General features: G+C 41.3%; 1 protein-coding gene and 1 pseudogene across 1 annotated transcript in view; one reads left to right on the top strand and one right to left on the bottom strand.

Moving 5' to 3' along the window:
- The window catches only part of ATRNL1 (attractin like 1), a 998,829-nt gene that overhangs the window by 44,595 nt on the left and 929,245 nt on the right, over positions 1-24,989 (bottom strand). The window lies entirely within an intron of this gene.
- LOC112112894 lies at positions 13,586-14,467 on the top strand (annotated as a pseudogene).

Below are 24,989 nucleotides of genomic sequence, written 5' to 3'. Positions count from 1 at the left end.
CTTGGGGTTTGATGAGAGAGTAGTCTTTATGTCACTCAAGAATGACACCTGCTAGCTTACCAAAAGAAACATACACAGAGCTCTGAATGGAGCTCAGTTCAGCCCTTCTCACTGTAGAACAAATGAGTTGACAAGTCTTTGTAGAGAAAAAGGGAAGTGATAATGGAAAAACTATGAAGATAAATACTGAAGAATGCATGTGAAGGCAAATGTTCAACTGACCTAATTCAATGGCTTCACAGGCTCTGTATTTCAAGACTCCAATGAGGTACTGCTCTTCCAAACAGTTACTACAGCACATACATCTCTATTCATGTGCCTATTCCCATTTATTTCAAAGGGAAAAAATGCAACCAAAGATCTCTGTTGTAGTAACTGTGTATAGGATAGGGCTCAAGGTTATTATAAGGATTTGCATTTTCAGATGTGCTACTGTTCTAGTATAGTGCTGGCTATGAAGGGCAGTAGACACTGAACCCTTAAGGTTAGAGGGTAAAAAATGACTACTGGTTACAGGTGATGAACTGATTTCCCATGAAAAATGCATCAAACCCAGTATGTTATTGTAACAAAATCCTCTAGACAATAAAGAAGGGAGGGGCATTTTAGGGGGTACTAAATGCTTTGAAGTGGGAGAGGAAGGGAAACAGATGGAGGGAGTCAGCAGCTATAGAAATGCCCTGGTGGCGTAACAAGAATTTTTCCACTGGAGAATACAACACTTATCCACAAAGTGCTCTTCTTTTCTTGAGTTAAAATGTACTTGTAAACACGTTTACATTTGTCTGTGAAATAACTACAGTAACAATTGCCTGTATTCTCGCTGCCTAGTCAACTCAGCAAACAGAGCGAGCAGATTTCTGCTTCAGTGAAAGTCACCCTATTACTTTCATGAAATTTCAAAAGTATCCTTCCTTCAGAAGAGAAGGAAAAATCCCCCGGTGCCCTGGCTGCTGAGTGAATTTGTATAAATACAGCAGAAAGCTACAGAACTGCTTGGCAGGATTTTGAGGAGTCTCTTATCTCTATAATGCATTCGCACTGACTCTGAACCTCGATGTGCAAACAATACACTCTTGTCAGTCTTGATCTCTCCTTGTAACCCCCAATCAAACTGGGTAAAGGATGGCAGCACCTAATGTATCTGTTTAAACTATCACATTTTAATATGCTCCAACTGTAAAAATTTATCTCATTTCGTTTTTGTTGTGAGGAATGTTCTATCTTAAGCATCATTACTCATTAGTTTATCTTCTCAATGGCTGAGTTGCCAGACAGCTCTTGCAATTTATTCCAATATATGAGGGGAAAAAAATCTGTTATACATTTTATAGGGAAAGGACGAAACTAAGCCTTTCAAGAAATCTATGGGGCAGATCTTCAGGTCATGTAAATTGGTATATCCCCATAGAGGTCAATGCAGATATGCCAAATTACCCCAGCCGAGGATCTGCCTCTCTCTCTAGCTATTCTACTTAAAGTGTCAGTCACTGTAGTATCAAAGTGTTGCTATTTGTAGCAGACAGACACTAAAACTATTCACAGAATTCAGTTACTTCCAAATCAAGTATTAAATGGGAAAAGACAGTGTGCATTCAAAAAAGGGAATAAATGGAAATTAGTTTCCTATAATTTTTCTTGTTTGGTGATAGCATCTGAGAAAATTCCCACTCCCTTAGCTGTAAAGAATTTTTATCTTTTTTCATTCTGGTCGGACACCAGAAGATACTTGGATCTGGTCTAAAATAAACCAGGTTGTTGAAATGTCCATCCTATTTTCCTTTCTAGTGTGACTGGTTCAGTCCTCAAACTTTTCCATTATGATCAGGTTGCTATCATCACTTTGCCTCTGTACCTGCTGCTGACATTATTCTTGCATGAAGTGGAGGGGTCCAGTGCCTGAAATGGTCAAATTTTAAGCACTAAGGGAAGCTGCTGACATTCTCACATTACACTACAAATAGAGTAGTGGGAGTTCTAGGATGATGTCATCTTTTTAAAACTAAATATGTTTTTCAGTCAAAGAGATTTGCTTTCATCTTGTGATAAACAAATAAATGGAAATGTCAAATTCACAGCTCTGTTGGCCAGCTCAATTTCCCAGGGTAATATCATTCAAAGAAAGGTTCAAGGCGTCATTCTGTGCTTTCATAGTAGCTCTCTGTGCCCTCTCCTTCGAAGGCACCAATGCTCTCCTACCCATATCCACATCCCTTTCCACTGACTTATTTAAATGAGGAAGGACAGGGTTGTGCTGAAAGCACAGGACTGGGAGTCAGGGGACCCTGGTTCTATCTCCAACTCTGCCACAGATTCTCTCCTCCTCAAACACAGAGAGATTATGGCCAATATTTAAAAACTTGGATGCTTTAAGTTAGGCACCTAAATCCAAGTTTAGGCACGTAAATAAACAGGAAGAGGTGCTGAAAATCAAGCCACTTATTTAGGTGCCTAAATATGAAGTCAATGGAAGATGCAGATGCAGACGAAGTATAAAAGTGAAGTCATTCGTTTAGGCGCCTTATGGAATTAAAGTGTTTAACTTTAAGCATTCAGGTTTAAAAATTTTAACCTAACTGAGCTACACAGTTTCCTAGGTTGTACAAGAGAGCTAATATTATTTGTCTAATTCACAGGGCTGTTATGAGGCAGAATTCACAAGTACTGTATTTGGAGACTCTGAATGGAAAGTGCTATAGAAATTGAAAGGTTTTGTAATTATTATTAATTTACGGTTATCTACAGTTTTCTCCCTTGTCAATAGTAATCAATCTAGTGGCTAGGAAAGTGACACTAGATCTTTCTTAGAAACTACCTCTTATGCCACCTGAAAAGCCCTGAGGTCAATGGGCATACAATACATTTAGCTTTTTTTTCACGTGAGCCTAAATGTTACTCATACAATACACATTATCCAAACCAGGAGAGGAGCCCTTCCTTTTTTGGCATATATTATGCAACCAAACTGTCTGAAAATAAAAAAAGTCATTAAGTTAACACACTCCCTTTGCATAGAGGAAACCCATCATTATGTGGCCACATTTTCCTCACTAACTACATTTTATTGGCTACATCTCTAAATCTGATAGTGTCTTTCAGGAGCTATCAAATGTATCATAACATAAGCTATCAAAATGAATAAAATATAAAGTGCATACTCCCAAGAGAGATCATTTCCAAGCACGTAAACTTTTATCTTACTTTTGAAAAAATGTCAAATCACTCGAAGCAGCACTTTTAAAAATATGATTTACGAAAAAGGATCTTTTTACAGTCTCTAGGAACTATATAAAAGTCCTTCACATAGATGAGTTACTACAACTTTTAAAACGGGTGATGAATGGGAACAGGTAAGACAGAATCATGGCTTCAGCACTCAATCAAGCATCTTTGCGTTCAGTAAATAGCTCTGACTAAGAATTAAGTATGTTATAGCTGATGAAGCATCTTTCAACTTCTCAATTTGCATTCAATAGATTACATGTTCATAGCATAATAGATGCTGCCATGCTAACGCGCTAACAGTGATCTAGTATCCACTGAAGTGTTCTGGGTGCATAGATAAGTGAAGACTTCAGGGCTGAAATAAAATGGATGACACTGAAGACTCCAGTTACACTAAAACATAGTGCTCTTTTCAGTGCACTCGCCTCATAATGTACTGCTTATAGTGTATGTTGTTATTAATTATTCACAGAGTACTCATAATGTGACATGATCCTCTACCAACCCTCATGCTAGAGCTTTGGAAGGTGATTCTTTACTGAACCTGCTGGACACAAAGGAACCTTGCAGTTTTTTGCTGTCTACCTCTAGACCAGGGGCGGGCAAACTTTTTGGCCTGAGGGCCACATCAGGTTTCCAAAATTGTATGGATAGCCGGTTAGGGGAGGCTGTGTCTCACCAAACAGCCAGGCGTGGCTCGGTCCCCGCCTCCTATCTGACCCCCCCCGCTTCTCGCCCACCGATGGCTCCCCCGGGACTCCTACCCCATCCAACCCCCCTGTTCTCTGTCCCCTGATGGCCCCCCCGGGAGTCCTGCCCCATCCAACCCCTCCGTTCTCTGTCCCCTGATGGCCCCCCCTGGGATTCCTACCCCATCAACTCCCCCTGTTCCCTGTTGCCCCCCCCCTGGACCCCTGCCCCATCCAACCCCCCTGTCCCCTGCGCTCTGACCGCCCCGACCCCTATCCATACTCCCACCCCATGACCCCCACCCCAAACTCCCCTGCCCTCTATCCAACCCCCCCGCTCCCTGCCCCCTTACCTTGCTGCCTGGAGCACCGGTGGCTGGCAGCGCTACAGCCGCGCTGCCCAGAGCATCAGGTCAGGCCGCGACTCTGCAACCGTGCTGCCCGGTTGCCCAGAGTGTTGTGCCGGTGGCGCGGTGCGCTGAGGCTGCGGGGGTGGGGGGACAGCAGAGGAGGGGCCAAGGGCTAGCCTCCCGGGGCAGGAGCTCAGGGGCTGGGCAGAAGGGTCCCGCTGGCCAGATGTGGCCCGCGGGCCATAGTTTGCTGACCTCTGCTCTAGACTAACACAACCCCATATCATCACATAGGTCAGGGGCGGGCAAACTTTTTGGCCCGAGGGCCACATTGAGGTTGCAAAACTGTATGGAGGGCCAGGTAGGGAAGGCTGTGCCTCCCAAAACAGCCTGGCCCCCGCCCCCTCCCACTTCGCACCCCGACTGCCCCCCTCAGAAACCCCAACCCATCCACTCCCCCTCGCTCCTTGTCCCCTAACAGCCCCCTCCCGGAACCCCCCTGCCCCTAACCGCCCCCTCCCGGGATCCCACCCCCAATCCAACCCTCCCTGTCCCCTGACTGTCCACACCAGCACCCTCTGACAGCCCCCCCCCGGACTCCCACGCCTAACCAACCACCCCCTATTCCCCGTCCCCTGACCCCTACCCACACCCCCTCCCCGAGACTCCCACGCTTATCCAACCCCTCCGCCCCTCACACACATTCCCCGTCCCCTGACCGCCCCCCAGAACCTCTGTCCCATCCAACCACCCCCTGCTCCCTGTCCCCGACTTCCCCTCGGCCCCCTTACCATGCTGCTCAGAGCAGCATGTCTGGCCGCTGCGCCGCCCAGCCAGAGCCAGACACGCTGCCGCGCTGCCCTGCAGGAGCGCGCAACTCTGCCGCCCAGAGCGCTGCCCGCACGGTGGCGTGGCTGCGGGGGTGGGGGGGGCTAGCCTCCCCAGCCAGGAGCTCAAGGGCCGGGCAGGATGGTCACGCGGGCCGGATGTGGCCTGTAGGCCATAGTTTGCCCACCTCTGACATAGGTTCTCCCTAAGTTCTATCTCAGGGATCGGCAACCTTTGGCACGTGGCTCGCCAGGGTAAGTACCCTGGCGGGCCGGGCCAGTTTGTTTACAGCACATCCCTCGGCCCGCGCCGCTTCCCACAGCCACCATTGGCCTGGAGTGGTGAACCGCGGCCAGTGGGAGCTGCGATCAGCCGAACCTGCGGACGTGGCAGGTAAACAAACCGGCCCGGCCCGCCAGGAGAGCTGCATGCCAAAGGCTGCCGATCCCTGCTCTATCTTGTGTAGGCAGTCATAAAATGGACTGCTAACTACACTACAGTCCCTATCCCAAAGGGATCCTTATATTATAATCTTAAATAGACAGACACTACAGCTCAATCACATAATACCCAGGTTATGAGGATACGTTTTTTGTGAAGGCTGATAGTATGCTTGGCACTATCCAGGTACAAACAAAGACATGGCCCCTACTTTAAGGAGTTTATAATTTAGAAAGATATGCAGATGAAAATTTAATTTCAAAACACGGTATTACTAAAAAACACTTTTGGTGGATTAATATTGTAAAAGCTTAATGAGAGAACTGTGCTTTAGGGAGGGATATTACATGGATAGGATACACATTTGGTGAGCTAGCTAGCCTGGAGAACAATGCACCAGCTGAGGCACAGGAAGCCAGGGAGATGAGCCTTGTTTCTCCACCATGTAAACTGCATGAGAGCACACAGCTAACCAATTTTTTGTGCAAGCACTTCTAATTTTAAACACAGGCACGCTGCATTAAAATATCATTACTGAGGAGACAAACCACTAAAGCTGGAAAGTTCGGAGTAAAGGCTGTTAGAACTCTTAAACTCAGTCTATTTGTGTAGAGTCATCCTACATGTATGGTTCTTTGTCTCTGCACCACAACACTCTACAATGTGACACATGATTTTTCAAATTTCATTTTTTAAGAGAAATTTTAATTTTCCAAAGACAGTTAATGTATAAGCAATTACAGCTAACTTTGCATTTTAACAACACTGCTGGCAATATGGGTCAGGACAGTGTAATTACATATTGTCCTTTGCTTGTCTGCACTGCCAGACAAGAGAACTTGGTTTGATTCTTAGACCCAGACTCTTCTTCCCTTGGTTGGCAAGTGCTGTGAATATAGCTTCATATATTGTTCTGCAGCAACTTCTGTGGCTGAACAAAGAAAGGAATTGATGGGCTCTAAATCACACCTCATCCAGCTCTCTTTGGTCAAAGAATGTTACTGAAATGAGGGAGGAGAAATCCTCTGACGGGGATGAGAGAAAAGAGTGCTCCTTTGAGGGCACATACGCACTCACACACAAAACGGATCAAATACAATCAATATCCAGGGCATGATTAAACAGAGACACTATTTTTTATTCAAGTGAATGGAATATTAACCCCCTCATTGCTGAACTTTTTTAGAAGACGGAATTTCATGTGAGTTTTCAACTTGTCATGGATTGGAGGGGGGAAATGGTGGGGAGGTGATGGGCTGGATAAAGCAGAAAACATGGTGAGCAGATGGAGGAAACAGAGTCACAAAGAGAGTTGTGGAAAGATGAGTAATTAGGGGGAGACAGAGCCTTTGATATAGGCACAGACTGGTGGTCATGGTAGGTGGGTTCAGATGGCGCAGGAAGAAAGTATATGGATTGAAAATGGGGCTGTCTCTAGGCTGAGTGGGAGCAAAAGGATTGAGATGGCTTGGGAGAGTGGGGAGCTTGTAGGACACACATGAGAGTAATCAATCAGTCATGGTGAGGAGCTGGGCCAGGGAGAGAAGCAGGAAAGGGGGATAAGCTGGGAGGATCTGCTAGAAGGCGGGAGGGATACTGTGATTTAGGATCCCTCCATTCCCTGGTTGCAGGTTGGAATCCAGTTTTTCTCCCTAATCTCTGATGCACGGAACAGTGCAAGGGACATGCACTCTAATCCAATTAATTCCCCTCTGTGGGAAAAACTAAAGATCAAGCAGCAGCTGCAAGCAGGTCCCAGCAGGGCAAGGAGACAGAAAATAAAAAAGTGTTTGTGGCTGCAGCAAAATGTCAAATTCCATAACATCTTGGAAAAATACCAAATTTCATGACTGCAGATCTGCAAAGTCCCTGGGAAAGTGACTGAGATGAACAGGGCAGTTCACACCTCTTTGAGTTATTGTTTCAGGTTATCTTCAGACTCAGGCAGATGACACTGTCTCTGTAACACTTGGTATATATTTTCAAGGTCATCTGCATAACTTGAAGAGCAGAATTGGGGCTGGAATTTCTCATATGGTTCTAAAAGTGTTGGATTTGTTTAAGTAACTTTGTCAGGAAAGTAACATAGGAAATATTTTAGCTCTATTCCTGCGAGGCTAGATTATTAATGAATTTCACTAGTTTGGTTTTGTTCTAGTAACTGTCTTGAATACTGACAGAATTTCACTGATCTGATTATGCATGATAGGGGGCAGCATTATGACTATTGTTTAGATCAATTTCCAGATTTCTTGTATTACTTTTTAAACACATCCTTCAGGCCGTGAGTGGTAATCCCAACATCCACTAACCAGCAATCCTCCATATTCTTGGTTGTAACACTAAGACTACAATGCAAACAAATAATGTCTTCCTAGCTCTGTTTAAGAACAGAACCAAGTCTTTTCCATAAATGTTTTCTTTAAAATCTTGTGGTTTGAAGGACTGATGTGAAAAAGAATTTAAAAGAATCTGGAATTTAAACCCTAGAAGTAAAGTTTTAATGTGAGTAAAATTTTACACCTAAAATACTCACAATATGCCTTTGAGCTCAGAACACTGGAATTTACAATTGAAAATCAATAATGTTGTTTGTATACAGTGCACCATTGCACGTAATATACTCTTTACTCACAAGCTCTGCTTAGTATTTGATTACTGGGGACCTCATCCTGCAGTTGCCAAATGCCCTCAATGCCCGTTGACTGCAATGAGAATTGAAGGATACTCAGCAGTTGTCAGGATTGTGCTGGTGGTATGTAACACGGAACACAAAAGTGCAGTGCATTCAGAAATAATCATAGGGTAAGAACCTTGTAATTTCCCCTTTCTAAACCAAAATGCAGATTACGTTAATTACTTTAAAGTTTCCTAAACGTAATTATCAAGTAATCTGCAGAAGTATGTAATTACTATGCAGATGCCTGGTACTGTATTTGGCAAGAAAAGCCCATGTATTTACCATGTGATAATGTAGCCACACATCAGTGGTGCAATTCAAAATAAACTTGTGACATTGGCAGACCAGGTGCCAGCTCATGCCAAGACTTCAGGTTTCACTGAACACTTACAAATGCAGAGCTGGAAGCCGCTCTTGCTTACTTGTATGTTAGTATTATCAAAATAAATATTAGTTGATAAGTTAATAAGAATGTGTTTAGTGTTTTATAAAACGTTTAAAGGATACTATATGTATTGTTCTTACTCAACTATACCCCATATTATAATGTAATGGCAAACATTTGCGTTGTATATATCCCTGTAACTATATAACCAAACAAATGAGAAAGAAGCCTGCTGTAATGCAAATGGTGGTCTCTTACAAGATGTTAAGTCCTCTTCATTAAATGCAAATGAGCCACTGTGTGAGATCAAGGCTCAAAGACTCTGTGTGTGTTCCTTCCCCTCCCACCTCCACGGAGAAGAGATCTTTGTGGGAACTGTTGATGTCTGCTTGGTTTCAGTGAGAAGAAGCTATAAATACAGACACATGGAAAATTCTTCATCTCTGGACTGTTTGGATTCTAACAGGGCAGAATAACTGAACAAGACAACGAAGTTCACCAGTTACTCTCGGTACCCCTAAAAGACTTTTGGGAAACTGGCAGATTACTACATCTCCTCTACCTTTTGAAATTATAGACTGCAACTCACCTGTACATATATTTTTACCTGCTTTAACCTCTCAATAACTCTCATTTCTTTTTCTTAGCTAATATACCTTTAGTTAGTTTACTATAGAATTGTCTACCAGCATTGTCTTTGGTGTGAGATCTAGCATGCAAATCGACCTGGGTGAGTGACTGGTCTCTTGGGATTGGGTGTAGCCTGAATATTTTGTGATTTTTGGTAGAAGTGACCATTTATCACATAGTCCAGCTTGCCTGGGTGGCAAGATAGAATGGAGTGTCTAAGGGAACTGTCTGTGACTCCATCATAAGACTATTGTAGTACTTGGGAAATTCACATTTGGTACTGAGTTGGTGAAATCCAATTATAGAACATACTACCAGTTGGGGTGTCTGCCCTGCTTTTGAAAGTCTGCCCTGAGGTAGACACTCATGGTCATGAGCCACTCCAGACAAGTATTACCAGAAAAAAAAACAATTCATCTTTCACCCAAACTAAATATTTTAATGTTTATTCTTTCCACACACTCTTTATTTCTCAGAATGCCAAAGTATCACGGAGATGAAGAAAGAGTGAAGGCTATTTAGGCACTCTCCCTTACCTGAATGTGCAGAATGCTAGAAGAAGCCAAGTCCAATATTATGACCTCTAATCAGCTGGTTTTGAGTTTAAATACAAAATGATAATGAAGTGTCCAGGTGGCAAAAATTCTGCTATAGCAGCTGCAGAGACTGTTCAAAAACTCAAAACCAGCAGCCTTACAGATTAACAGTTCTCCATAATATTATCTTTGTAACATGCAATTTGTTCCCAATGATAATTAGATATTTAGAGACACACATAATTACAGAAAATGACTTAATGCTTTTCCGTTTGCTGAGAAATCTACTGGCAGGAAAGGAGATCCACTACCGGGAGTAATGTGATTCTGGTACTGAAATTAGCAGCAAAAGGCAACGACAAAATATTTTTAAATTCTCGGCAAGGTAAAATAATGCTGTACTAAATACAGACCATTTCCCCCCTCAAATGACTTAGTTCCCTTCCTAATAAGTGTTTTATAAACATGGATCTCTGAGAGACATATAGAAGATATATTAAGAAATGAACAAGAATAAAAATTCCCTGTGAAATAGATCTTTCCTAGCCCAGTTTGGGATAATAGATAAAACATTCAAAGAGCCATTAGTTTAAGAAGGCATTTGTTCCTTCTTTCTTCTCATTTTTACCTTGTGTATCTGCTGCAGCTCTTTCTTTTTCTTTGCTTTTGCTGCTGCAGTGCCTGTCACCAAAACATATATTTAACTGTACATCATTTTCCCTCTGGATTTTATTTACCATGTCACTCACCAGCTAACTTCATATAAGTACACCTCAAGCTACTGAAAAAGCGCATTCTCCACATTCACCACTAATATCATTCCATAGTGGGGTGCATTGTGAGAGATGCGGCAATCATCCAAAGACAAACCATTTCTATGACACATTCAATCTGCTTTCACCCACGGCCTGAGATCATATGTCTGCAGCACTACAATGTTTAAGTAGGCCCTACAGCAGGCTGCTCCTGAGCAGCTGAGAGTTCTGTTTGTTCAGCACCAAAAACCTCACTCTCTAGTATATGCAAACACACAGACACACAAAAGAACTATGTTAAATGGAAGTTATCTGGGTGGGAAAGTCATGCACTTAAAATTAGGAAATGCCAGATTTATAGCTGCTTGTACAACCTTAATTCTGCCCTCTCTTGTGCCCAACCTGTCCAATGAATTAGTCAAGGGTCCTGTGGAAACACAGCATGTGATTATGTAATTAAAGACTATCATAATGCATATGCACATAGGAGTGGAATAAAGATTGCACAGCTGATGGTAAGTGTGGAATTTCCAAACTTCCAGATGCCTGACTTTGCACTCTAAATATCTTTCTTAAAAACAGTTTGTCCATATGTAATTTCCTCAGGGGTGTTTTAAACGAAAGAGGTAAGTGCAGCTATAACAACACCCCCATAATGTGTCATCTGCAGGGTTTGAATCCTTAATTTTCAACACTACAGCACAGAGTTCTTCCACTTTAATTACAGGGCTAAATGCTTTAGCTGGCAACAGGACAAGTCTGTTCAGCTGGGGGTAGAGGTGGGATGGGTTGTGCCCACAGACTGGTTGGGATGGGGAGTCTATCTTGGATGCCTCTCTCTCCCCCCACCCTTGTGAGGTGTGGTGCCCTGGGGAAAGGGGTGGGAAATGGGCTGTTGGGGTCACATGCTGACTCCACAGGATTGTAGGGGGACCTGGCCTGGCTCTTTCCACGCTCAAGGACACGAGGGAGTTCCTGTCCCATGTAGTAACTCCAGTGAATGGGATGCTGGGACCATAGGAAGGGTGCAGGGCTGAGAGACTGTGGAGGGGAGAGCCTGATCTGGTTCAGCTCTCCCCATACTGCTCCAGCAGCTCCACTCATCCAAGTACAGTGACTGCTGCTGCTTCTACAACAGTGGAAGCAACACAAATCTGGCTCTTTAGAAGGTGTTCCATTATATTTTGGCATGCTGCCAACGTCTTCCTGAGGCATGCAATTGAGAGGAAGAAAATTATGATATTTAACAGTTTATAATTCAGCTAAAACGGAATAGAATTTAATGGGACAAAGAAAATGCACTTCTCTAGCCCAAGGGCTTTCTCCCTGCTAAATTTCAAAGGTCTGCTGGAAACAATAGAGGTGGTAGAATTTCTACTAAAAGTTGTCAAGAATCTTTTATAATTGAAGGTGTAAATAAAGGCCTAAATATATAGCAACCAGACCCCCTATATATATTTATATACACATATACACTAACTCCACACATATGTGGACATATTTGATAAATTGGGGATCTATGTGATACAGCAGTGTTAATTAAATTTGCCAATTGTCTGAGATAACAATGGGCTAGATCTTGATACCCTCACACATGAATAGTTATAACTTATACAGCGTCAGTGAATCAATAGGGCTGCTTGAGGATTAAAGTAATACTTAACTCAGAAGGGAATCAGAACCTGTCTCTAAATACATATAAGCAGTTAGTTAACCTCATTATTTTGCAATATTCAAGGTACTTCTTATAGTAAATCCAGTATAGGGAAGTACAAAGAAATACTAAGGTTGCCATATCGATCTGTTAGGTAGAATTGGCAAGGTGTTCAGAATCATCTGTGTCAATTGCATTACCACACACCTTTAACTTCTATGTCTCCATAGAGCTGCCATTAAAAAAAAAATTCAACCTGTGACAAAAATTTTCCTTCTTTCCTTCCAAATCTGGAATTTGATGGCCAAATTACTCTGGTCTGATATGCAGAATGGACAATTTGAATCTGTACCAATGATAGGTTTAAGATCCATTGTTTTATGACCTTCAAAGTCTCAAAGGGATTTTTATGCCTTTGGAAGGGAGAGATTTTCATTTTTCCAATGGGTCACACAGTGTCTGCTTCAAATCCTGCAATATCCTGAGATATTTGTGGGAATGCACGGAATATTCCTTTAAGCAATAACTATCCCGAGGGAAGAAGAAATGATTAGTTACCTATACAGTAACTGTGGTTCTTCAAGATTTGTTGTTGGTATACATTCCACTATTGGAGGGTATGCATCCAGTGCACTCAAGCTGGAACATTTTAGTGATTAACACCCATTAGGATGGTGCATGCATATCCTGCATATACTTGTATCTTCCACCAAGGGCATAAAGGGCAGAGCTGCCCCAACACCCCAAGTTCCTTTGTCACCTGCAAGCCAATGTTTACAGACTCTGAAGTAGTGCAGATGCTGGATGGGATGGATTGTGGAATATATATATATATACGGAGAGAGAGAGAGAGAGAGAGAGAGAGGCAAACATATATATAGAGACAAACATCTCTCACAACAAGAACCACAGTTACTGTACATGTAAATAACCACTTCTTATTATTTTTATATACATATATATTCCATTGTTGATGACTCCCAAGCAGTAGCCCTTGCTGGATGTGGGTATCAGAAGCCTAATGAAAGAACGAACAAGCACAGTTGTACCAAATTTCACATCTTCTCTGGAAGCCTGGACAATAATGCACAGTGAACATGTGAATTGAGGACCATGTTGCTGCTTTACAAATATCTAAAATTGATAGGTTCTTGACAGATGTCATTGAAGTGGATTGAGCTCTTGTTGAATGAACAGTTATTTTGTCACTGGGCTTTTACTAACCAGCTGATAGTAGAGCCTGATGCACAAGGAGATACAATTGGAGATTCTTTGTGCTGAGACAGCTTCACTTTTGACCTTCTATCTGTATGTGTGTCGGTGTGCGGGAGCATGCGAGTGGTGGGCGTGCTGGAGTTGCCTTCCAGCCGCCAGGACATGGAGGAGGGGCCCATGCGAGGCCGGGGCCGGCCCTGAGGGGAAAAAGCTTAACTGTGAAGATGATAGATCCACTAGCAAACAACTTGTTTGATCTTCCTGAGTATGATGATACAGAAGATCAAACATTTCCACCTCTTCCACCTCCTTCCTCCCCAGGGAGCGATGATGTTGAAGGAGCCCTCACCAATGAAGAGCAAGATGGAAATAAACCATCCCAAATGAAGGATTCTACTGTGTCTACACAGAAAGCAATTAAAAGGCCGATACCTAAATTAGATGCTCAAAGGTTAATTTCAGAGAGAGGACTTCCAGCCTTACGACATGTATTTGATAATGCAAAATTTAAGGGTAAAGGACATGAGACAGAGGACTTGAAGACACTTTTAAGACACATGGAACACTGGGCTCATAGGCTGTTTCCAAAACTGCAGTTTGATGATTTCATGGAGAGAGTAGAGTCTTTGGGAAATAAAAAGGAAGTTCAAACCTGCTTAAAGCGAATTAGACTTGATCTTCCAATTTTACATGAAGATTTTACAAGTAATGAAGGTAGTGGAGGGGGTAATAATGGGCTCAAAATGTCTCCTGAAGAAGAATTAGACCCCTTTTCTGAAAACGTGAAAGAAGTATTTGATTCTTACTCAAGTACTGCCCTAACAGAGGAGCAACAGCGAAGAATTGAGAGGAACCGGCAACTAGCCTTGGAAAGAAGACAGGCAAAGATGCAATTTAACAGTCAGTCACAAGAAAATGATCTGTCTGCCACCCAGCCAAATGAAGAATTTAAGACAATTGAGGCTCAGGATCCAGATGACCTGACAGAAGTAGAAATTCAAGCTGCTGAAGCCAAAGTTGCTGATATTGAAGCTGTGGACAAAGATATACAACTTAAACGTACAGAAGAAATCAAATAACCTTTCTGTCTGGATACAATAATGTTTTAGAAAGACCCAGATATCTTAATATGCTCAAGTGTCATTGACTTCTCTTCCCCCCCACCCTTGGACATTCTATGGAAATCTTATTCATGACATCAATGTAGCTGGACAAAATTAATCAGTTTCCCTGTGTAAAAAAGCAGATATCAGCTCTTAAGGTGCTGGAGAAAACAGCTACTATTCAGGAAAGGAGCACAACTACTCTGCATTTCAACTGTTTTTTAAGCTTGCTTTTTCCACAGTGACAAAAGGTATCAGTGAAAATATTGACATTAATTTCTTGGAACTATACTATGAAGTGACTTTTTTTTATGATTGACATTCCTCAAGCTTAACTTACCTGGGTCTTGAAAGCCTGAGTTTGTATAAAGTTTTTTACATCCTGTTAATTTATATAATTAAATAATTCTATGCTAGAAACAGTCTAGGAGACTTTCTGAATGCTTAGTTCTGTCCAGATAGAAATGTGTTCTATGCACATTCAAGGAATGTAAACTTTCTTCCCCTTTATTTGAATATTGTTTTGGGAAAAATATTGGTAGGTAAATATTTTGGTTTAAATGAAACCGTGAAACCACCTTACGGAGAAAGTTATGGTACAGTTTAATGGAAACTTATATGGTGAGCCTGCCATTGTGCTTGCAATTCTCCCACTCTTCTGGTCAATGTTATTGCCACTAGAAAAGATATCTTAGAGACTTAAAGAGAGAGCATGTAGCAAGTATCTAGTAAGCTGAGCCCTTACAGAACTAAATTAAAGTCCCAACTTAGAAAGGGCTGTTTTACTGGAGGAAAGAATTTTGATAAATCTTTCAGAAATCTCTTCACCACTTGGTGAGAGAATACTGAAGATTTTTGTACAGGGGGTGAATGTCTGACATCACTGTCAAGTGTATCCACAGAGAGCAGATTTGTTAAGGTGCAAGAAGTAGTCCAGAATGGCTGCGATTTGAGATTTCAACAGTGATAGTTGTTGTCAAGCCCGTATTGAAAATCTCTTCCATTTAGACAGGTATGTAGATCTCATATTGTGTCTGAATATATCCTGAATATCAGAGAGGCAGTGTCCTTGTTGATGACATTAGCCATTGAGTGTCCATGCTGTCAGATGGAGCATTTCAAGATCTGGATGTAAGATGTATCTCTGGTTATGGGAGATCAGATCTGGAATTAGAGTTAAGATTTTGGGTGACCATACTGAGAGGCCTTGAAGGCCCACATATTAAAATTGCCTCAGTCATGCAGGGGCTCTGCTTCTGGCTTGATCTTCTTTATTATTCCAAGCAGTACAGGGGGGGGGGGGGGGGGAGAGGAGGCGGGGTACGTGTAACACAGACCTGGGGATCCAAGGAACCAGAAGTGGGTTTCTTGGATCCAGAACTCTGTCCCCCTCAACACAGAACTGTTGACATTTTGTGTTATTTTTGGTTGTAAACAAGTCCATGCTTGGGAAAGAAGATGCAAGAAGATGGTTTGAATCACATCTTTTATCAACCACTAATGATTGTTCATAGGTTACCTGCTTACAGTGTCTGCTAGATGATTGAGGATCCCAGGCAGATGCATAGCTGTTAAAGTAATACCATAAAGAATACAAAAATTCCAAACTGCATTGTCTTTTGGAGCAGTTGGGAGGCTCTTGCCCCTTCCTGTTTGGTTAAATAAAACATGGCAGTTATGTTGTACATCATTAATTGAATAATAAGTCCTTTTATTTCTGCAAGAAAAGCCTTTCAGTCTCGGAAGATAGCTCTCAACTCCAGTATATTTTTGTGGAGGGACATTTCCTGAGACGACCACAAACCTTGAACTGTTAATTTACCAATGTGGCTCTCCAACCTAAGGTGCATGTGTTTGTCATGCAAATCTTTGACAGAGGATGAGAGAAGGGAACTTCCTTGTAAACTTTTGCTAGATCCATCCACCGGTTCAGCGACTGAATAACAGTGGTCAGGATATGCACCAGCATGTCCAGCTGCTGTTTGTCTAGTCAATATATTGACCCTGACCAGCTCTGTAAGCAGTCTCACATGTGGAGTCACAAAGGTGCATAAGGCGTGTTATTACAGAAGTCCTAATTTGTGCTTGCAGGTGTGTACACAATTCAAGAATTGTGTGAAATCTTGATGAGGGGAGGTAGGCCACAGATGGATAAATTCTGTTTTCTTTGTTAGGATCAATATTGACTTTTCTTTGTTTATTAACAGACCCAGTCAAGTGGACAGCTGCAGATATGCTGGATGATGTTCTCTATTTGACAGTCCACAAACTAGACAGTTCTCCAACTATGGGAATACTTGGATCCCATTCTTCTGAGGCAGTCTGCTACAATGGCTAGGAACTTCGTGAATACTCTGGGATCTGCTGATAGGCCAAATGGTAGGCCTGTATTCCTAATGATGGTTTCCCACCACAAACCTCAGACAATGTCTGTGGGCCAAATGGATTGCAAAATGGAAATGCACTTCCACAACCTCGAAAGCCCACCAATCTGTTGTAACGGTAGTCCAGAAATGCAGGATGTGAAACAGATGGTCTCCAAAGGGATGGAATGGGATAGGAAGACCAAAGTAACTGGTGAGTGGCTCCCGGGCAAGCACTTGAATTTGTTGCTTCAAAGACAAGATAGGTGGGTGAGATGTCATAGCTGTTAACAAGGGCTTTTTCCTACACAATTTTTGTTATTTTCTAAGAGGCTCTCTAGGTCTATACTTATGGTAAGTAGGTTGTCTATGGTAAGTCTATGGAAAGCTGCTTATGGTTGGGACTGGTATATATAGCCCTAATGACCTGAGTAATTTCTTGCTATTTTTCCAGGAAATATGCTATAATTTCCTGGATTTCTTGAATAGTTTTATGGTGTGATATAAACAGACTGCTTTATATGCAGACAATGAATAATTATAGCATTTGTGGGGCGTGTAATGCATAGTTAAGATTTAATTTCTATTTTCCCCTGCTTTTTAGTTGTTTATAAGAAGGAAAAAGTGGTTGGTTGAAAGCTATTCAGAGGCTGAAGTCACAGTGGACATTAATTTACAATGTATGGGTGACAGGGTAAAAGATGCAAGATAAATGCAATTCCTTATATGATTATATGATATATGAGAGGCCTCTCACCTCTTACAGATTTATACTACATATGCTGAGATACTACTCACATCATAAACATTTATCAGCGTTAAAACTGCGTCTTCACCATAAACTCATCCCATTATACCTAGGTATTTTATCTTGTACAATAGAGTGTATAACATTATATGTTGTTCTGAAAATTTCACCTAGTTTAGTGAGGGAGGGATTGAGGGAATAGATCTGCAGTGCACCAGTCCTTCTTTGTAGCATCTACTGTATGTAATAAGAAAATGACCTTTCTGTTCTGCACTAATACCAAATAAAATTGGTTCCATTTGTGTGTAGAATGAAAGAAACTACGAGTAGTACAGTAACTTCAATCAGATGCATTTTCCTCTGTTTCAGCCTCACTGGTCTGGGAAAGGCAATACAGCACTACAACATAATCTGAATTTACAACAAATGCACACAACTGCAGAGATAAACCATGAACCGAGTCTTTTATTTGAAATTGTCAGATCACAAAATGTGCATAATTGATAGTTTTGCTCCTAAAACAAAGCATCTATTAAAGTAAGTTCCTGTATTTGGTAACTAGTAGTCTGCTGCTATTTCTTTAAATAGAGAACTATTCTTTCAGATAAATCATCTGGCCTGAAATGCTGAAAGTATTTTGAACAGAAAAAAGGCTGTGTTACCGTGAGCTGACAGAATAGCTCCAATTAAAGAATGGTAGTTTTGAGGTTGAAGTAGCATCCAACAGAAAAGGAGATTAGAATGCAGGTTACAAACCACTACCAGCAATGCCCATTATAAAAGAAAGCCTTTTAAAAAGTTTTACTTTCTGAAATGTGATTTCTCGAGAAGTCATTATTCCATTCTAAGCATTCTGCACAGCATGAGAGCAGAGAACCACCAATTGGAAAACTCCCCCCCCCCATTAATGACTTTTCGTTACACCTTTTATTGTAATTTCAAAGGATATAAATGAGACAAAATACAAAATAGGCAGAAACTAGATGGCTCAGGTTACTGGTAATTGGATCTGTGGCCCTTCACATACAGGTTATCAGTTACATCTAGTCCTCCTCACTAGTGACAAAATGTTACTACTCTCTGACGTTTATTCAGTGGCCTGTGTGACATGAATCAGTATCTTTCCATTCCATCCTAGTGGAAAGGTGACCACAATAGGGAACCACCCTCAACAGTAGGTACCAATTTGCACCTTTGCTAGCAGGAATTAAGGAATAAATGGAAATAAAGTTAACCGCCCTCTTTCCTTCCAGATTTGATAGGCCCTTGCACAGCCAGTGCCTACTTGGTGGATAAACAGCAAGCTTCAATATCCAGAGCTTTGAATGCAGTATTAAGATTTATACACACAATTTTGAAATCAAAAGAGAAGGATACGAGTTTAAGAAAGTCTCACAACTTCTATTTTTTAAGGAGCAGAGTGAAAGAGAACACATAAACCATTATAAACCAAGTTAGGGAAATCCAGACAGGAGAGATTATAGAAAACAGAGCCCATAATGAGTAATATCAAAAAGGCCATAAAATAATATGAAAATGAAGCCAAAAGAAGTGCACAGTAAGCTAATAAAAGTGGCACAATTATTATACAACAACAAATATGTGAAGTCAGAGCAACCAACTTGATAACAGAAAAACACTAGCAAAACATGGTTCTTTGTAGTGGGGAACATACGTGCATCTAGTTTGAATGTTTACAGAAGATCTCATACGTTGTGCACTTGTGGACTTCCCTGGGGACATTTATTTAGGACTTATCTACACCCAAAGGCTGTATTGCTGTACCTATACTGGTATAGTCAAAGTGGTACAACGCTAGACTCGCCTTCCCTACCCTTCCCCTTTTCTCCTACAACTCCTCCTCCTTGGTCACACATGGAGAAGTTTCTTGGCTGCTCTCCTCCTCTAATCTCTCCACATGCCCCAGTGACCCAGTCTCATCCCCTGGGCTTCCAGGCTGGCATGCACTGTCATCCCCACCCCTTACTTTTCTCTGTAACCTATCACTGTCCTCTGGCTCTTCCTCCTCATAATACAAACTTGATTAAGTCTTTCCCATCTTAACCCCCCCTACACATGTAACCCCACTTGCCTCTCAAACTTTCGCCCCACCTCCCTTCTCACTTTCATCTTTAAGCTCTTGGAACATGCTGTTTACTATCGCTGTCTGGAGCTCCTCTCCTCCAATTCCATCCTAGACCATCTCCAACATGGCGTCCCCCCCCCTTGGATGCCAATGAACCCATTCTCACCCAAGTCTCTAATGACCTCTTCCTAGCCAAATCTGAGAACCAGTACTCCATCCTCATCCTCTGACTTGCAGCTACCTTCAGCACAGTCAACTATGTTCCTCTTCTTGAAATCTTGTCCTCCCTTCTGTTCTGTGACTCTGTCCTCTCCTGGTTCTCCATCTACCGCTCTAATTGCACCTTCAGCATGTCTTTCAGAGGATCCTTTTCATCCATTCTCCAACTTCCTGTGGGGATTCCACAGGGCTCTGTCCTGGGTCCCTTTCTCTTTGCCCTATACACCTTATTTTAGAGTAATCTCATCTGTAAATACAAATTCAACTATCATCTCTTTGTGGACTACTCACAGATCTACCTTTCTACTCCAGACCTATCTCCTGCCCAGAACTAAAATCTCAGACTGTCTCTCTGTCTCTGACATCTCCTTGTGGATGTTTAGCTGTCAGATCAAGCTCAACATGGCTAAAACAGAGCTCTTAATCTTCCCAATTTAGATTGTAAGGAATTTGGGGCAGAGACTGTTTTTTTGTTCTGTGTCATACAGTACCAAGCAACAACAGGTCCATGCCTATGGCCCCCACGTACTATGATAATACAAATAATAAATAAGAATAATATTACAACCCCTACTATGGATGCATCTCTAACTCAACTCACACTCCTAACCAAAACAGGTATACTGGTACAAAAAACTGTGTGTAAACCAGACCTTCAATGTTGTATGCACAGCACACGTACAATGAAATAAACACAAACAGTATGCAAAAGAAAACAAAACCACTGGGAGTATCAATATCCATTTGGAAAATTAATACCAAATCCTTCCAAACCCACATACTGTTTCCTGACCTTCTCACATCTCAAAGAGTGAGAGAAAAATGGACCTTACACTAAGGTTTGAAGGTGAATGAACTCAGGGTTTAGTAGATGAAGGTGGGAAATGAAATCCAGAGGAGACACCATGATTGAGAAAATAGTTCGGCTAGAAAGCATTCTCCCTATCTTATAAATGTACATAGCAAAATATACAAAATATATTCAACCTAATCAAAAACCTGAGCCTTGAAAATGTGAATGTTTGTGCTTGATGTGATTTCTATATTGTTCACTTGAACTGTTAGACTGGGAGATTGTCACTTAATGCTAGTCCTTTATATAATATTTTAAAATGAGTAAAGTTAATGAGAGCTTTTATTATTAAGGAACCATCCAGCATCATGAAAAATTAATAATTTATGGTAAGAAAATGCAGGATAGTGTGCTTTTCTAAAATCTTTTCTCATATCACTGGTTCCTGTAATTTGACCAATGGAAACATCACAGATAATATAATACCTTACTGAAGCTTAATGTTAGAGAAATATTATTTAAATAAAGCTCTGGTCTTTTAGTAACTGGAGAAAATGTATTACCAAATTTCTTAACACAATACTGATGGACTAGGTTATCTGGTTATATAACTATATCCAAATCTTAGGTGACAATATTTATCCGAAAGGTAAGGATTACCAGAATACATGTAGAAATTCCCTCATGAATGATTTTGGCAGACTAATCCTTGAAAGCAAAATACACATAATAGAGCCCCGCTCATCATTCACTATTTATTTTTTGTACTAAATCACAAAAGTTCCCTCATACACACATCCCTTCATTAAATGTGATTTGCATTGCACTATGTAACAAGGTGGTAGGGCTCTTACATTGACTCGCCTTGTTACAAGGTGTTGGAAATCCTGCGGGGATATGCTAATTCTTGCTGACTCACTGCGGCAGATGTGAATCTTTAACTCCACTCTGTATACAAGCAGAGGGGAATCTCTTTTTGGGTAGAAGAAATTGAAGTGTAGGGCAAAGATCTCTGAAAGGAAACCCTGGAAACAGCCAAACTTAGGGACAAAATATGGAGTGAGTTTTATTATCTTAGTTTTGTTTGAGTCAACAATAAAATCAAGGAACCTCCCAAATCGACAGGCACTACATTTGGTCCAAATTTACCACTGCCACACACCAGTATATTAACTCTGCCATTCTAGGGACACCAGTCTTTCAACGCCCATTTACAAAACTACTCTCTCCAAATATACTAAACACTGGGAACTAAAAGTGTGGGGAGGGGATAAAGTGGTGAAAGGGGTGTACAGAAGGCAAAATTGAGGGATAGTTTAGTGTGTTTGGAGGGGCTAGTTTGGCAAAGGGGGCATTTGTAGGCTGGTATTTCTAGGTGATGGCTCCCTTCTACACCCCCTCAATACCTCCCTCCTGGCCCCAACATTCTTCTGTCCCCACTGTCTCCCCGTCTGGCTCCTGACGGTATATGAGACTAAGTGGAGGTCTCAAAATACCAATAAGAACAATGAGAGATGGTGGCCATTTCAAGGCCATCCTGCATCATGCTCAGCATCTTGCAGGACGGAGCTCTATATACAAAGTGGAAGAACCAGAGAATACACATAGGGCTTCTGACTATACATTAGATCTCATCCTTGAGTTTCATCCTGACAGGCAGCTATGTTCTGTCATACATCTTGGGTTGACAAGTGATTGTGATTTTGCAAAGGTGGCTCATAGGGGGTAGAAGTTACTCTATTCTCCGTACATCTGCCTCAGCGCATCATTCTCCACTTTTAAAAGCATCTGAAAATAGTAATTATAGGGTGTGTTTTCATTTTAATCTATCAGATCCTATAAAGCTACCTTTTCACCTCTGCACCCTTGCTGGGGTGAGCACTCCCTAGCTGTAGTCCAGGATCTGGCTCAGTATGTGTTGCTGGCTGGTAGTTTGTCTGACTTCTAAACAATTGTAATGCATCCTTTTACTCATAGAAAAAGAGAACATTTGTGTGTATTTATTCTCAGGATTTCTCTCAAATGAACAAATATTTGGAGAGAGTATTTGCTATGATTGTCAGTTCCATATTTCTTTAACTTCCTGAAGCTATATAGAAAAGGTACGCCCAGAACATGCACACTAAAATGCCATCATGTTTTGTGATTAGGGCATTAAGGAGAAACTTCTTCGTGAAAAGATGCAAATATAGCTTGTATATATTATGCTATGCTCTAAGAGTTTGTAGCGTTACTTGTTATGCCTTTCACATATTGACACACTTTTAGGTAACTAACACAAACTTTAACTAATACCTTCCTGCCTAAGTATTACAGAGATCTGAAAATAATGGATGATGTTATGCACTAAACCTTGCCGTGAATGAGTATTTAAAGATTTTGCTACTACACTTATCGCAGTAGTATATGAGCACTAGTCAAACATTAATTAAATTATTCTCACAACCTTCCTGAGGGAGAAAAGTATTATCCCCATTTTACAGATGGTACAGAGAGATTAAATGACTTGCCCACGGTCACACAGGAAATCTGTGGTGGACACATGATTAGAGTCTACTGTAGATTTGAGTCATAGTACAGTAATTTAAACAAGGCCATCCTTCCTCTCTAAAGTTATTACCTAAAATAGCCCTCTGCAAATTCGGTGCCCACCTTTTCAGAAGCCACCTTGCTAGAAAAGCTGTTATATTATGTTACACAAGAGCCCGGGACCGGTGGCTTCACTGCTTTGGGGATAGCTCAGTGGTTTGAGCATTGGCCTGCTAAACCCAGGGTTGAGTTCAATCCTTGAGGGGGCCATTTAGGGCTCTGGGGCAAAAATCTGTCTGGGGACTGGTCCTGCTTTGAGCAGCGGGTTGGACTAGATGATCTTCTAACCCTGATATTCTCTGATTCTATGGGTCTTCTATGGCTGTGCTCACAAAATATGCCAAAGACAAAGTTCTGTGGTAAAAGCAAAAAGCAGTGTTAATTGCATCATACCTAGAGCTCAACAAGCCTTTAAATTGAAAGCAGGCCAGTTTCTAAATAACAGTGCTTCCAAAAATCAAAACAAAAATCCAGGGATTATTTTTAAAGACATAATTGAGAGACTCAGTAGGCAAGCAAGTGTAGGGAAGCAAGCTAATAATAGAGTTAAGGTTTCTTCAAATAATTCTGTACCTGGTCACAGGCAAAATGTAGATATTGTTTATACAGTAGAAGAAAACAGGCCTGAAAGTGGCTATGAGGTAATGAGTGTGGAAAATCATACAAGAGAACCAAAAAGAGAGAACTTGATTAAGATTAATTTTAAGTCAACAACTAAACATGAATTGCTTTGATAAAAGCCAGCTTTTACAAATCCTGTCTCTCTATAATTCTTTTGGTGGATCTGGAAAATGCTAAAACAAAGTGGATTTTCCAAACTATTGAATACAAAGACAGTCACTATACATTCTTCAAAAATCAAAAGAGTGGCAGAAAGGCTAGCAATCTTGTCAGCATAGATCCCTCATTTGTAATAAAGTGGCCTGAAATGATCAAAACACACTGATGGATGGAAAGTGGGGGAGGTGTAGATGAAAAGTTTCAAAGACAATTACAGTGGAAAACCATATTTAGGTAAATGTTAGGGTAATCTCCTATGAGGTGCTGAGTGCCCACAGCTCCCTCTGAATACCACTGAGCCCAGTGGGAGTTGAGGCACTTAGTAGCTTGCAGGCTGATCAAGGGCTTACAACCCAAATCCTCTAATCAAACAGTCTGAATACTAGTTTGTGCACTGGGTAACTCAGTGGAGAAACCAAGAAAAGGAATCCTTCTCCCCTCACCAGGCCACAGAGTGCTGAATGGCAGCTTGACAGCTCTTACTTTAGTTCTGAGGCTGCAATATTCCTCACAGCTCTAAGTCAATGGAGGAAACTATCAAGACAGGGCTTCCAGAAGCTGGAATCCCATCAGTTCTCTTGGATCTATTCCATTGGAGGAGCAAATACAACCATCAGTTTTATAGCCTTTATAAAACTTAATTTTGTATAAAATACTATGGTTGATACTTTTATCAACCATGCACAATTAATTACAGCGCACTGCAGTAAGCAGTTATATTCTGTATGTAATATACAGGAGCTGTTTGAAGTAAGACAAGATGGAAGCATCATTGGTATTTAGACATGCCAAATGTGCTTGTGGTTTCTCTTACACATTTATCTAAATTGATTGCACTTATTAACATTTCATATTTAGGGTTAATAAATTAATAATAATAATGCTTAGAATGTATGTACAGTAGCATCTTACATTTTCAA

This window comes from Terrapene carolina, unplaced genomic scaffold, assembly GCF_002925995.2.
Source record: "Terrapene carolina triunguis isolate 2854851 unplaced genomic scaffold, T_m_triunguis-2.0 Scaffold95, whole genome shotgun sequence".
NCBI lineage: Eukaryota > Metazoa > Chordata > Testudines > Emydidae > Terrapene > Terrapene triunguis.
Note: the sequence above shows the minus strand (reverse complement) of the source record. Positions and strands in the feature narration are given on the sequence as shown.